Here is a 13958-nt window from a genome sequence, read left to right as displayed (position 1 = left end):
TTTGTATTTTAACTATTTGCACATCATTACAACACTGTATATAGACATAATATGACATTTGAAATGTCTTATTTTGGAACTTTTGTGAGTGTAATGTTTACTGTTAACTTTTACTGTTTATTTCACTTTAGTTTATTATCTATTTCACTTGCTTTGGCAATGTTAACATATGTTCCCCATGCCAGTAAAGCCCTTAAAGAGCGAGAGAGAGAGGAGTAACCGATATCAGAGAGTGAGTAGAATGCGCTTCAGCACTTACACCGCTGCTGCCTGCCCCGTTTCCCGGTTTCCATGCCGACAGCGAGGGTTGTTCAGTTGGAGCATGCTCCGTAGGACTCTTTTCCGTTGACCGTAATGTAACAACAGCTAGGCAGAGAGAGGGCTGGAGTATTCATACACACACACACACACACACACGCACACACACTGCTAGAGCACAGCAGAGAAGAGTGTAGGAGAGAGCAGATGGAGTCTAGCTGCATGCATGCCTGCTGTACTGAGCTGGACTGAGACACACGCTTACTCACAACAAAGGTGAATCGGCAGAGATTCGTATCTCTCATGTCTTATGCATGTGTAGAATGTTGTTGTGTAATATTTTTTTTGTTGTCTTTCATGGGAATTGGACAGGAGGAAAGAGTTTTCATGGACTGATTTTGTACCAGGAATGAATGGGCAGTTTGTGTGCTATAGTCTACATGTGCTCTATACTGTTATGGGTAATGAACGAGGCACCTTTAATTTGAGCTAGGATGGCCAAACATATATACGCCGGTGATGATCTGTTACAGTAGATACTGTAAAGGCAGCACTGTGTATAACCAGAGTAAGGTTTCGTCCGTCTTGTTTGACTGAAGTGCACATTTCTACTTTATCCTGAAAGGTTGGAGAAAGCGTCTCTTGCAGTGCGTATTCTAAGGATACATAAGTTATGCATTTGCTGACAGAATTAAGCAATACATTACCTAACGTTACTCAGCCAGAAATAAATGATTGACACATGGGGAACTGTATGCTGTGCATGTATCAGTGTTCTGTACTATAGACTCTTCTGATAGGAGAGACCAACACGCTTGATATGTTTGTTTATTCAGAACAGACATCAGAGACTGCCTGTAGCGTTGGGTTATCTGTTCGCTATGTGTGTGCGTATGTATGTGCGTGCGTTCTCATGTCGTTCCCCTCTGATGCGCAGAAAAATGCTGATTATGAAAATCTTTATCCCACACCCCTGTCACATGACTTGTGTGTTGCGAGAAGGTGGTCCCTCTCCAGTCATGCATTTCTGACCCTCTGACGATTATGTTGGCGGAGGGGCAGAGGCAGGGTCATAACCTTAGACATAGAATTACCATGGGAGGATCAGGTGAACTGGACAGGCTAATGAATCCATGGGAGGATCAGATGAACTGGGAAGGCTAATGAATCCATGGGAGGATCAGGTGAACTAGGCAGGCTAATGAATCCATGGGAGGATCAGATGAACTGGGAAGGCTAATGCATCCATGGGAGGATCAGGTAAACTAGGCAGGCTAATGCATCCATGGGAGGATCAGGTGAACTAGGCAGGCTAATGAATCCATGGGAGGATCAGGTGAACTGGGCAGGCTAATGAATCCATGGGAGGATCAGGTGAACTGGGCAGGCTAATGAATCCATGGGAGGATCAGGTGTACTAGGCAGGCTAATGAATCCATGGGAGGATCAGGTGAACTAGGCAGGCTAATGAATCCATGGGAGGATCAGGTGAACTGGGCAGGCTAATGAATCCATGGGAGGATCAGGTGAACTGGGCAGGCTAATGAATCCATGGGAGGATCAGGTGAACTGGGCAGGCTAATGAATCCATGGGAGGATCAGGTGTACTAGGCAGGCTAATGAATCCATGGGAGGATCAGGTGAACTGGGCAGGCTAATGAATCCATGGGAGGATCAGGTGAACTGGGCTGGTTTGCACTGGAGGCAAGCCTGTGTCCCAAATTGCACTCGATTCTCTATGGGCCCTGGTCAAAAGTAGCGCACTACATGGGGAATAGGGTGCCATTAGGGACATACATATTGACTCCATCTGCTGAATTCAGTCGCTCCAGGATGACCAGGGAGTGCACTATAAACCCCAATGTACTGTGATCAAAACTTTTGAGGGAATCCATCGCACTTAATATATCATAGTACAATTACGTAGTGATTTTGTAGTAATTACTCAAACCGATAGAGTCATTATGACCATGTAGTGGTTCCAGATTTGAGTTCTATCAGCTTGAATTTTTTTTTAATGCCTTCACTAAGCCACGCCCCCAATAAAATGTCCTATTGTGCCTTTCCTTTTCGAGTGAATTATAGAGTTAATACCCATGACTGTAGTGACAGAGACATGGTTGTTGAATGTGTATGTTCTTGGTCCTGATGCCTTCACCAAGTGAGTTCGTAGGCTAATGCTATCATTATAATTAATTAATAATTAATTATAATTAACTCTTTGTGACAATGCATTTTTTGTGACAATAAATTACATCTCATAAGGCCTTACTTTGAGGCCTAGCGTTACCCTAACTAATACAGTGGCCTGAAACTCATGATTTAGTTGGTTTTCTAAATTCCGGTAATTATCCCAAAATTCCCAGATAAAAAAAATATATAAACCTGGTTGAAAGATTTCCAGGAATTTTCCAAACGGGATTTCTAGAAAGCGTGGGAAACGTACCAGAATTTTACAACCCTACTTGCAAGCCACATTATGCTGGCATGCAAAGTGATGTGTATTCTTATTGGAATCCAGCCAGAGTTTGCATATCCAACAGCTTTCATTTTTATTCACCTGCAACCGGCATTCAGAATTACTGCCAGGGTTAGGAACAGTGTGAGGAGACTGCCTAAACCATTTAATAGATGTAAAGCCCCCTGTTTTGGGGACCTGCGTGGTTCTGTTACCGGTTCTGACCGACATTTTGGCTTATAAATCGACCTGTGGACACCATAGTATTGTATTGATCAGTAGCTCTGATTCTCACCGACACAGAAGTATGTCTGCTGTGTGAAGCAGGATGTGAAATCTGACACCACTTGAAGCTGGGATGTCCCTCCTACCATTTCATTCACTCATCTGACTGTCCAACTCTTGGCTAGACCTTACATCACAGCAACTAACAACATATGCCTTCAATCCTTCCATCGTAGAGCAGCAGGAGAGAGCGGTTTTGTCACTGTAGTACATTCAGAGATCAATTTATAGCTAGTTATCAAAAATAATTCATGGATTTTAAACAAAAACTATTTGTCATAGACGGACAATATTAATATGAGATGAAAGGTGAGTTCCTGACGAGTTCAGGAAACTAAGTTAGAGCTCTGTGAGACATTCACAGCAATAGAGGCAGACATTTTGAACGAGAGACCATTAGAAAATTTGCACATTTCTCTAACACTGAACATAAAAATATGTATTTTACACTTATAAGGAAGGTGAACTCATTGTTAGTTTTATAATTTGATTATACTATATTTAGAAAGCACAAAAGTCATTTCAAGCCTTATTCATACAGTTTTCTTGAATAGGATATACATCATATCAAATATTTCATATGTTCATATCTGTACTGTGTACTGGAGCCTGAGTCCTCAAAAGTGACTACACCTCAGCAATTTATAACTATTTTTACTAGAAAGGTGAGATGTAGAAGTATTTGAGTAAAACAAATGCCTTGGGGTTTACAGTGTAGGGAGCAGCCAGAGGAGAGAAGAGGAGGAGATAGCAGAGCAGCAGCAGTCAGCCCTACAGCCACACGGGTGGAAACATACAGCATGCAGGCTCCCCTGAATATTTCATCTGCTGAAACAGAAAGTGTGGGGGGTGGTGGTGAGAGAGGGGTACAGCAGGAGAAAGCCGGAGAGAGGTAGAGATAGATGTGCCAATAAAGCCCTTCAATTTAATTTGAATTGATAGTTGGAGAAGGCGAGATGGGGTGGAGCAGGGGTTAAAAGAGGAGGAGAGTCTTTCACCTCATAAGAAATTAGAAAATATATTGAGTTGATAAATGCAGGTTTGTACAGTTTCAGTCAGTGCCAGGAGTAATGCAAGGTTGTGTGTAGCGTACGAGACAAACAGGTTCAGATGGGCGGCAATCATTTCAGTGCCCACCATTCAGGACTACTAACTTGAGGATATCCTGGGGATTTCGGTGAGTTATTCAAAGAATATGTAACAGTAGAACACTGTAACAGTAGAATGGTACTTGGGTTACCTGCTAAAAGGGCGTTTTTTCAGTTGGCGTATTATCTTCTTTAGCCAAGTATAATGGAAAACCCCTCTGATCTTAGCTACAATTGAAGTAGTTTGACACACTAATGCTGAAAATGCTTCCAAGATGAAAAGGAGTTGTTACAGCTCAGCTCACAGGTAAAAACACTGCTATTTTTGGCTCAGTAGAAATAGTGGCAGACAGTTTAGGCAGCATGGTGTAGTACTCTGTGTCTGAGCTGGTGTGACTGAGTAATATGACACTTCTTCCTGTTACCCAGATATGACAGCAGGATATCCACCCTGTGCTGTGTTTGGATAATAGTGAGGAGAGATAGACGAAAAGCTCTGTGCTCATCACGAGAGAGAGAGATTATAACCTCTCAGAGAGAACTTGTCCCGCTGTCCCTTTCTTTAGGAGAGTGGATTGTTAGCTCCTGTCATGTCTTTACTATCGTTAAATTGAAGACTTCGTTTTTTTATCAAAGATTCTCTGTAATTAGTATTACGCGATCAAACTGATTAATCAGTAACCATAATTAACTAGGAAGTTGGGGCACCAAGGAAAATATTCAGATTACAAAGTTATCATTTCCTAAAATAACTCTTCAGGTATTTTCATATCTGATCCATAGTCTTCTGATTAATTAATTATTTACTTTACCTCACGTTAGTCTCATTCCAAACGTCGTAAATTGTTGGTTATCTGCACAAACCCAGTCTTCACGATAAGTCATTGTTACGGCTTTCTTCCGTCGAAGGAGAGTCGGACATAAATGGTCATTTCCATACATGCTTATTGAACGATAAAAACACGAACAATACAAAACAACAAACGGAACGTGAAAACCTATACAGCCTATCTGGTGAACACTAACACAGAGACACGAACAATCACCCACGACAACTCAAAGAATATGGCTGCCTAAATATGGTTCCCAATCAGAGACAACAATAATTTTAATTTGACCTTTATTTAACTAGGCAAGTCAGTTAAGAACATATTCTTATTTTCAATGACGGCCTGGGAACAGTGGGTTAACTGCCTGTTCAGGGGCAGAATGACAGATGACAGCTCGGGGGTTTGAACTCACAACCTTTCGGTTACTAGTCCAACGCTCTAACCACTAGGCTACGCTGCTGCCCCATAATTATCGCTGCTGATAATCACCTGACTCTGATTGAGAACCGCCTCAGGCAGCCATAGACTATGCTAGACACCCCACAAAAACCCCATGACAAAAACGCACCACAATAACCCATGTCACCCCCTGGCCTGACCAAATAAATGAAAAAAAACATACGTACTTCGACCAGGGCGTGACAGTCATCAATTGTCTTAAATAATTTATTTATTACTAACTAAGTAATTCACAGAAATGCATAAACAAACAAATAAAGTCAATATGGTTACAAGAAATGATAAGGGAATCACCGATCTTTTATACCTTGTACGAAACATGAAATTTGTTCGGACCTCAAGTTCTGTGAGGTGGAAGAAATGATTTTGTTCTCTTTGAAAATTCACTCTTATAATGGCTCTTATAATGTGTGGCCATGAGGCATGGTCTTCTCAGGAATTTACGACCTCTCTCTGACCACAGCAGCCTAGTTGAAGGAGGCCGGGGGAGGCAGGGAGAGGGGATAGGCTTGATGTACCGAAAGAGGACAACGTCATGACACTCCTTAGTCACCCTCACCGGGGTTAATTTTAAATGGAACCATCCGGTTTTCAGGGATACAGTATCTTTAACTTCTTGCGTCGAGCCATCCCGGATCCGGTATTGTGACTACAGCCTCAAGCTCATTACCATAACGCAACGTTAACTATTCATGAAAATCGCAAATGAAATGAAATGAATCTATTTGCTCTCAAGCTTAGCCTTTTGTTAACAACACTGTCATCTCAGATTTTCAAAATATGCTTCTCAACCATTGCAAAACAAGCATTTGTGTAACAGTATTGATTGCCAGCGTGGCATTTAGCGTAGCATTTAGCGTTAGCATTCAGCAGAGGCAACATTTTCACAAAAAACAGAAAAGGATTCAAATAAAATCATTTACCTTTGAATAACTTCAGATGTTTCAGTTAGATAGCAAATGTTCAGTTTTTACAAAAATATTATTTGTGTTGACAAATCGGTCCGTTTTCTGCGTCACGTTTAACTACGCCCAAAAAACCTGTATCCAGGATTGTGTAAATCTATCCACCGCCTTGATGTTAGTTGAGAACAACTCATTAGCATAACACAACGTTAACTATTCATGAAAATCGCAAATTAAATTAAATTAATCTATTTGCTCTCAAGCTTAGCCGTTTGTTAACAACACTGTCATCTCAGATTTTCAAAATATGTTTTTGAACCATAGCTAAACAAGCATTTGTGTAACAGTATTGATAGTTAGCATAGCATTTATGCCTGGCTTTCAGCAGGCAACATTTTCACAAAAAACAGAAAAGGATTCAAATAAAATCATTTACCTTTGAAGAACTTCAGATGTTTTCAATGAGGAGACTCTCAGTTAGATAGCAAATGTTCCGTTTTTACAAAAAATATTATTTGTGTTGACAAATCGGTCCGTTTTCTGCGTCACGTCTGGTGACATCACCAGGCAGTAAATTGGTAAATAGACCAATAAGAAAGAGTTCCAAACATCTCTGCCAATAATAGCTCCTCCCCAATCAGACCACTCCCAGACAGTCTTAGCAAAATTATTGCTTGAGTAATTGCTCTTTGCTAAGAATGTATTTTTGTTTCTTGACCATTTTAATTGAAAACAATCACAGTAAGGTACTTCATCGTTACCCAGAAATGATGTGATATTGAGATACAAATGGCTGCTTTGGACATTTAATGAGCAGACTAACATGGGTATAATTTACATTAGTTTTCTTTCCTTGTGGGAAGTCAAGGACAGTGCAGTAAGATATGCCAAGGATGGTGATGTGTGGGAGACATGACTGATATCATAGACCCCCAGATAGGATCTAGGTCCCTTTCTCCCCTCCTGTCTTTCTCCCCCACTGCCCCTATCTCTCTCAGTCTTGCTCTCCTTCCTCCTCTCTCTCCATTCCCCTGTTGGTGATATGAGTGAGTCACTCTGCCGTCTGTTAATGAGTAAATCCTCCCTTATTACCCTCCCTTTGTTTATGAACAACACTCCTGGTTATCTCAATTCATCTCATGCTCCCTCATTCTCTACCTCTTTACCTCTACCTTACCTCTCTACCTCACTCAGGCTACTAGTTACAGGGGTGGGAAGTAGCCTAGTGGTTAGGGTGTTGGACTAGTAACCGAAAGGTTGCAAGGTCAAATCCCCCAGCTGATATGGAAGATATATGTTCTTCTGCCCCTGAAGAAGGCAGTTAACCCACTGTTTCTAGGCCATCATTGAAAATAAGAATTTGTTTTCAACTCATTTACCTAGTTAAATAAATAAAAAACTCTCTACCTCACTTGCTTCCTCTTCTATAATAGTTTCCCATGCGTCCCTCCACCTCATCACCTATTTTCTACCCACAGCTTTAGTTTCCCCCTTTCCTCCCTCTCTCCCCCTCCCTCTGGATATTGATCACAGGAATGAGGTCACATAGATCTCACTGAGGTCCCTATATCATTTTTGTTATTGTTACCGTTGCCGTTGTGGTGTTTATGTCATTACCCCAGTAGCAGTAACAACAACAAAACAAAGGCACACTGTGGAGGCGAGAGCTGAGTAAAGAAGCCTCAGTACTTACACTACACTGCCTGGGCTTACAGAGACTTCTACCTGAACCCAAATACTTTCAGCTACTATACTGGATCAGATCAGGTTGTGTTGTTGTTTTCATTACATTATACATTAATATAAGGATATTATTCAAATGAGACAGGAAACATACATATTTGATTTGAAGTAGTTAACAAGAAACATAGCTTACAATCAGAGTTTAAGAAGTTGAATTCCGACCTTTTACTGATCCCTTTTACTGTAGCCGACTGTATGAACCCAGGTTGTTTTGTTTTCATTGCATTATACATGTATATTGGGCTTATTATTTAAATGAGAGAGGAATCATACATATTTGAGTTGAGGTAGTTATCAACAATCAGGTTCTGTGTTTATACAACAAGCCACTGAATTGAGAGAAACCTCTTGTGATACTGTTGTGTATGAACTAAGAATGAAATGCTGCATTGAAAGAGCACTCCAAGCCCTGAGCTAGCGTGCCTCATTTTAAAATGGTGCAGCTCTTTATCACAGAAATGCCAAAAGTGGCCGATGACGAGGGATGGGAGCGCGGCCAGCATCCCCGCCTCCTGTTGTCCATGCATCCAAAAGCGTTCAGATACTATTTGGTTGACCAAATAGTGACAATTCAATTGGTTCCGTTTTGTAGGGCAAGCACAATTAAATACAGCTGAAGTATTTGAAATTATTTCAAATAGTATTTGAACCCAGGTGTGCAGTGGACGGAGCCCAGTGTCTCATATTTTCCCTCTGTTATCTAACAGAGGAGGAAAAGAACAGTCTTCTGGAAGGAAGAGAAGAGCGAATACCGCTTCATTTAATTCGGAGTCCCGGCGGGAAAATCTGTTTGCTATTAGGTTACATCATCTACAGCAGCCTCCCGCTCCGTTTCTAGGCTACTGACCACAGGCTACCGACCACAGGCTACAGGCTACTGACCACAGGCTACTAGCTACAGGCTACAGGCTACTGACCACAGGCTACTGACCACAGGCTACAGGCTACTGACCACAGGCTACTAGCTACAGGCTACAGGCTACTGACCACAGGCTACTGACCACAGGCTACTGACCACAGGCTACTAGCTACAGGCTACAGGCTACTGACCACAGGCTACTAGCTACAGGCTACAGGCTACTGACCACAGGCTACTAGCTACAGGCTACAGGCTACTGACCACAGGCTACTAGCTACAGGCTACTGACCACAGGCTACTGACCACAGGCTACAGGCTACTGACCACAGGCTACAGGCTACTGACCACAGGCTACTGACCACAGGCTACAGGCTACTGACCACAGGCTACTAGCTACAGGCTACGGTCTACTGACCACAGGCTACTAGCTACAGGCTACAGGCTACTGACCACAGGCTACTGACCACAGGCTACTGACCACAGGCTACTAGCTACAGGCTACAGGCTACTGACCACAGGCTACTAGCTACAGGCTACAGGCTACTGACCACAGGCTACTAGCTACAGGCTACAGGCTACTGACCACAGGCTACTAGCTACAGGCTACTGACCACAGGCTACTGACCACAGGCTACAGGCTACTGACCACAGGCTACTGACCACAGGCTACAGGCTACTGACCACAGGCTACTGACCACAGGCTACTAGCTACAGGCTACGGTCTACTGACCACAGGCTACTAGCTACAGGCTACAGGCTACTGACCACAGGCTACTGACCACAGGCTACTAGCTACAGGCTACAGGCTACTGACCACAGGCTACTAGCTACAGGCTACAGGCTACTGACCACAGGCTACTAGCTACAGGCTACAGGCTACTGACCACAGGCTACAGGCTACTGACCACAAGCTACAGGCTACTGACCACAGGCTACTAGCTACTGACCACAGGCTACTAGCTACAGGCTACTGACCACAGGCTACAGGCTACTGACCACAGGCTACAGGCTACTGACCACAGGCTACAGACCACAGGCCACTGACCACAGGCTCCTAGCTACTGGCTACAGGCTACTGACCACAGGCTACAGGCTAATTTTTTAAAAATGTACCTTTATTTAACCAGGCAAGTCAGTTAAGAACACATTCTTATTTTCAATGACGGCCTGGGAACAGGGTGTTTACTGCCTGTTCAGGGGTAGAACGACAGATTTGTACCTTGTCAGCTCGGGGGTTTGAACTCACAACCTTCCAGTTACTAGTCCAACGCTCTAACCACTAGGCTACCCTGCCGCTACTGGCTACAGCCTATAGTACTATATTAATCAGTTCATGCATGTGATTAATTTAGGTATGATTATGTTACCAACCATACAGCAGCATCTCCATCTCACTGTCTGTCTGCCTCTCTCTACATGCTTACTGTACAGTAATGTATTCATCAGATCTAGCACTGTTGTATGTTGTTAGGAATTATTACCAATCATACAGTTACAGTCCTATCTCCATCTCACTACATGTTTCTGTCTGTCTGACTCTGTCTTGATGGGCTGTATGACTGTGTAAGAGGGGGTGAGACAGAGGGGATGCTGGTGCTCTCCTTTATTTTGGGTTGAGTCAAGAGAATCTGGTGGTGGTGACAAATCCATGATGGATGTATAACCCTCCATGAGTCAATACCAGAGCCGGAATGGTGACAGATATCCACTCTTCTGATTGGTTCTTTTACACTGGCTTGCATGCCAAATGGCAGCCTATTGCCTATATAGTGAACTACCTTTGACCAGGGCCGCCACCGGCACCCTATAAAGATGTTTATTGTATTGCTAAACCAGCCAGGGATAAAATGTATCACTGTAAAACTATATCATCTTGTTCCCTAACACTGTGAGAATGATATGTATGTCTATCACTGAAGACCATACCAGTACATAAGGGTCTGCCATTTTCTACTCAGTCACATATAAACATGACAAGCACGTAGTTACTGCTCAGAGTTTCTGAAATATTTGATGTCTGTTATGCCTTAATTCAAACCATTTATCCAGATTTTTTAAATATGTATGGTCTTTTATCATAGCGTTCCCTGGACATCATTTGCATGGATTGGTTGGTCCGGCTCCTTTGAACAGGTTCTCTCTGTCTAATGAAGTCTCTTTCATCGTCTCTGTGAATAAATAGAGTGAAGCGGAGCTGGGTTGGGCTACTATATATGGCATTGGGCTACTATATATGGCATTGGGCTACTATATATGGCATTGGGCTACTATATATGGCATTGGGCTACTATATATGGCATTGGGATGCTATATATGGCATTGGGATACTATATATAGCATTGGGATACTATATATGGCATTGAGATACTATATATGGCATTGGGCTACTATATATGGCATTGGGCTACTATATATGGCATTGGGCTACTATATATGGCATTGGGATACTATATATAGCATTGGGATACTATATATGGCATTGGGATACTATATATGGCATTGGGCTACTATATATGGCATTGGGCTACTATATATGGCATTGGGATACTATATATGGCATTGGGATACTATATATGGCATTGGGCTACTATATATGGCATTTACTTACTATATATGGCATTGAGCTACTATATGGCAATGGGATGCTATATATGGCCTTTGGCTACTATATATGGCATTTACCTACTATATATGGCATTGAGCTACTATATATGGCAATGGGATGCTATATATGGCATTGAGCTACTATATATGGCATTTACCTACTATATATGGCATTGAGCTACTATATATGGCAATGGGATGCTATATATGGCATTGAAAAATCATGCAAAGGAAGAATGATGGCGTTGCAGGTGGGCCCTGGTCAAATGTAGTGCACTATATTGTGAATAGGGTGCTGTTTGGGACATGGCCTACCTATCACCTCATTATTCCCTGTCTGTATTATTCATAGAGACCGTTAACACCTCAGACTGGTGAAATATTTATGGAACAGCCATGAATGACTTCCACCATACAGGAACAGAACAGAGACATGCCCAGCTTTCACCTGAGGTGATGTGAAATGTAGGTAGAAACGCAGGTAGAAATAGAATGAACAGAGCTGACGTGTTTTTTCCCTATTCTATGTGGCAAACAATCATATCTGTTCAACACAATACATTTCTAAGCGTTCTGTAACATTCCATCCTCCTGAACAGGCTTGTGCACTACTACACAGATAACCTATTGGTCTGACCCGTGCTGTGCTGGCTCAGATATTTCCTTTCTACGTTGTCCAGCACAGTCCCAGCAACTGGATTCGTAACCAAACAAGCACAGCACTTAACTTGGTTTGACTCAGCTCAATAATGTGAAAATAGTAACACAGTACATTAGTACCTTGCTCTATGCTCTGGGTGTCAACTACACCCCCTCTACACAGCCTCTCCTCTCTGTGGCCGTGTAGCTCACACACTATCCCTATACACATCCCAGTGACATGTTGCTTGATGAACTCCAGACTTCCGCGTTAGACCTTCGATGAAGTCACCAGAATGCTACTACGTGAGTCATCTGTACCCTGGTGGGGCTCTATGAAAAAAGACTCAGTAGAGAGTTGTAGTATGTGTTGATTACTGCTGAGCCTGGGAGGATTCTTATTAACCCACATTTCTCTGCCTGATGACAGGGGGAGGAGAGGTGGGGAATGTTATGCCTTCCTTCTTGTCTCCTGGCATCATTCCTCTCGCGCGCTTGTCTGGTTGAGTATTCTGTCTCTTATTGCTGTGTTCTTCTGCGTGCACCTTACTAGGCTGGTCAGGAGGCTTGTCAGGATCCACTCTCCTCTCCTTTCCCTCCCCTCCTGCTTACCTGTCAGGAGATAGAGAGCTACTCCACCTCATCAGGATCCAGTATCTTGTTACCCTGGCAGTGCGGGTATAATCAACCTCTCCTGTGTGTCTGTCATGGCAATGCGTCCTACAGGCTCATAGATACAGACTAGATTGAAGCAGCCTTTTAATAAACCTGTGTAATTTCAGTCCTTTCCAAGGGCAAGGAATGTTATTTCATAAGTAGGCCTACATCAATCTCACAATGTTGTTGGTGTGTTCAGATTTGCAATGCCTAAAATGCCTTTTAAATGATTTCATTCCATCAGTGAATGTTTAGTGCACGTGGTCCTCTGCAAAAGTAACCTGTTCTGCAGAGAAGTTATCTGTAGAGAGATTCCCTCAGAGGGAGCCGGATTCCATTGACGTGTCATGTGAATGAATAGTCATGTTACATAAGATATTGGAGATAAGCATCTCTAGCCGATCAATACATGGAAAACAAAAACAGTGCACTTGGTGTCCAGGGATTTCCAGCCTATTGGATTTCTACAGGATCAGATTGACTCTAAAATGGAATCTCTGGGATTAATAGTCACCACTCATATGCCTAGCCGTAATACAGACAGACAGGTTGTAGAATGGAGTGATGCACCGATATGACATTTTTGGCTGATACCGATATCCAATATTTTCAATACCAATACAGATAACCGATATTTAAAAATGTTTTGTAGCTAACTATATAGCTAGGTGTCATCATCGAAAATAACCCTAATTTATAAGACAGTTCTTATTTGATTAATGGTGGTCGGACCCATCTATGTGAAGCTAGCCACAATAAGGATTAGCAACAATAGTGGACTTTGATACAGCCTGGACATACTTTTATGTCATTGATTCCGATATATTCTAATATATCGTGCATCCCTAGTAGAATGTAATGCCACCATGCCCGTAATACAGACAGACACGTTCGTAATACAGACAGACACGTTGTAGAATGTAATGCCACCATGTGCCGTAATACAGACAGACAGGTTGTAGAATGTAATGCCACCATGCCCGTAATACAGACAGACAGGTTGTAGAATGTAATGCCACCATGCCCGTAATACACAGACACGTTAGTAATACAGACAGACAGGTTGTAGAATGTAATGCCACCATGCCCGTAATACAGACAGACAGGTTGTAGAATGTAATGCCACCATGCCCGTAATACAGACAGACAGGTTGTAGAATGTAATGCCACCAT

General features: G+C 42.5%; 1 protein-coding gene across 1 annotated transcript in view; it reads left to right on the top strand.

Annotated features, from left to right (window-relative positions):
• Positions 1-392: 392 nt before the first annotated feature.
• Positions 393-13958, top strand: part of LOC118385853 (rho guanine nucleotide exchange factor 17-like) — a 72864-nt gene continuing 59298 nt past the window's right edge. The window contains exon 1 of the mRNA XM_052521801.1: positions 393-534. The gene's annotated coding sequence lies outside the window, so the exon portion shown is untranslated. The remainder of the gene's footprint in view (positions 535-13958) is intronic.

This window comes from Oncorhynchus keta, chromosome 7 (assembly GCF_023373465.1).
Source record: "Oncorhynchus keta strain PuntledgeMale-10-30-2019 chromosome 7, Oket_V2, whole genome shotgun sequence".
Taxonomy (NCBI): domain Eukaryota; kingdom Metazoa; phylum Chordata; class Actinopteri; order Salmoniformes; family Salmonidae; genus Oncorhynchus; species Oncorhynchus keta.
The sequence above is the reverse complement of the archived record's forward strand: the minus strand, read 5'-3'. Positions and strand labels throughout refer to the sequence as shown.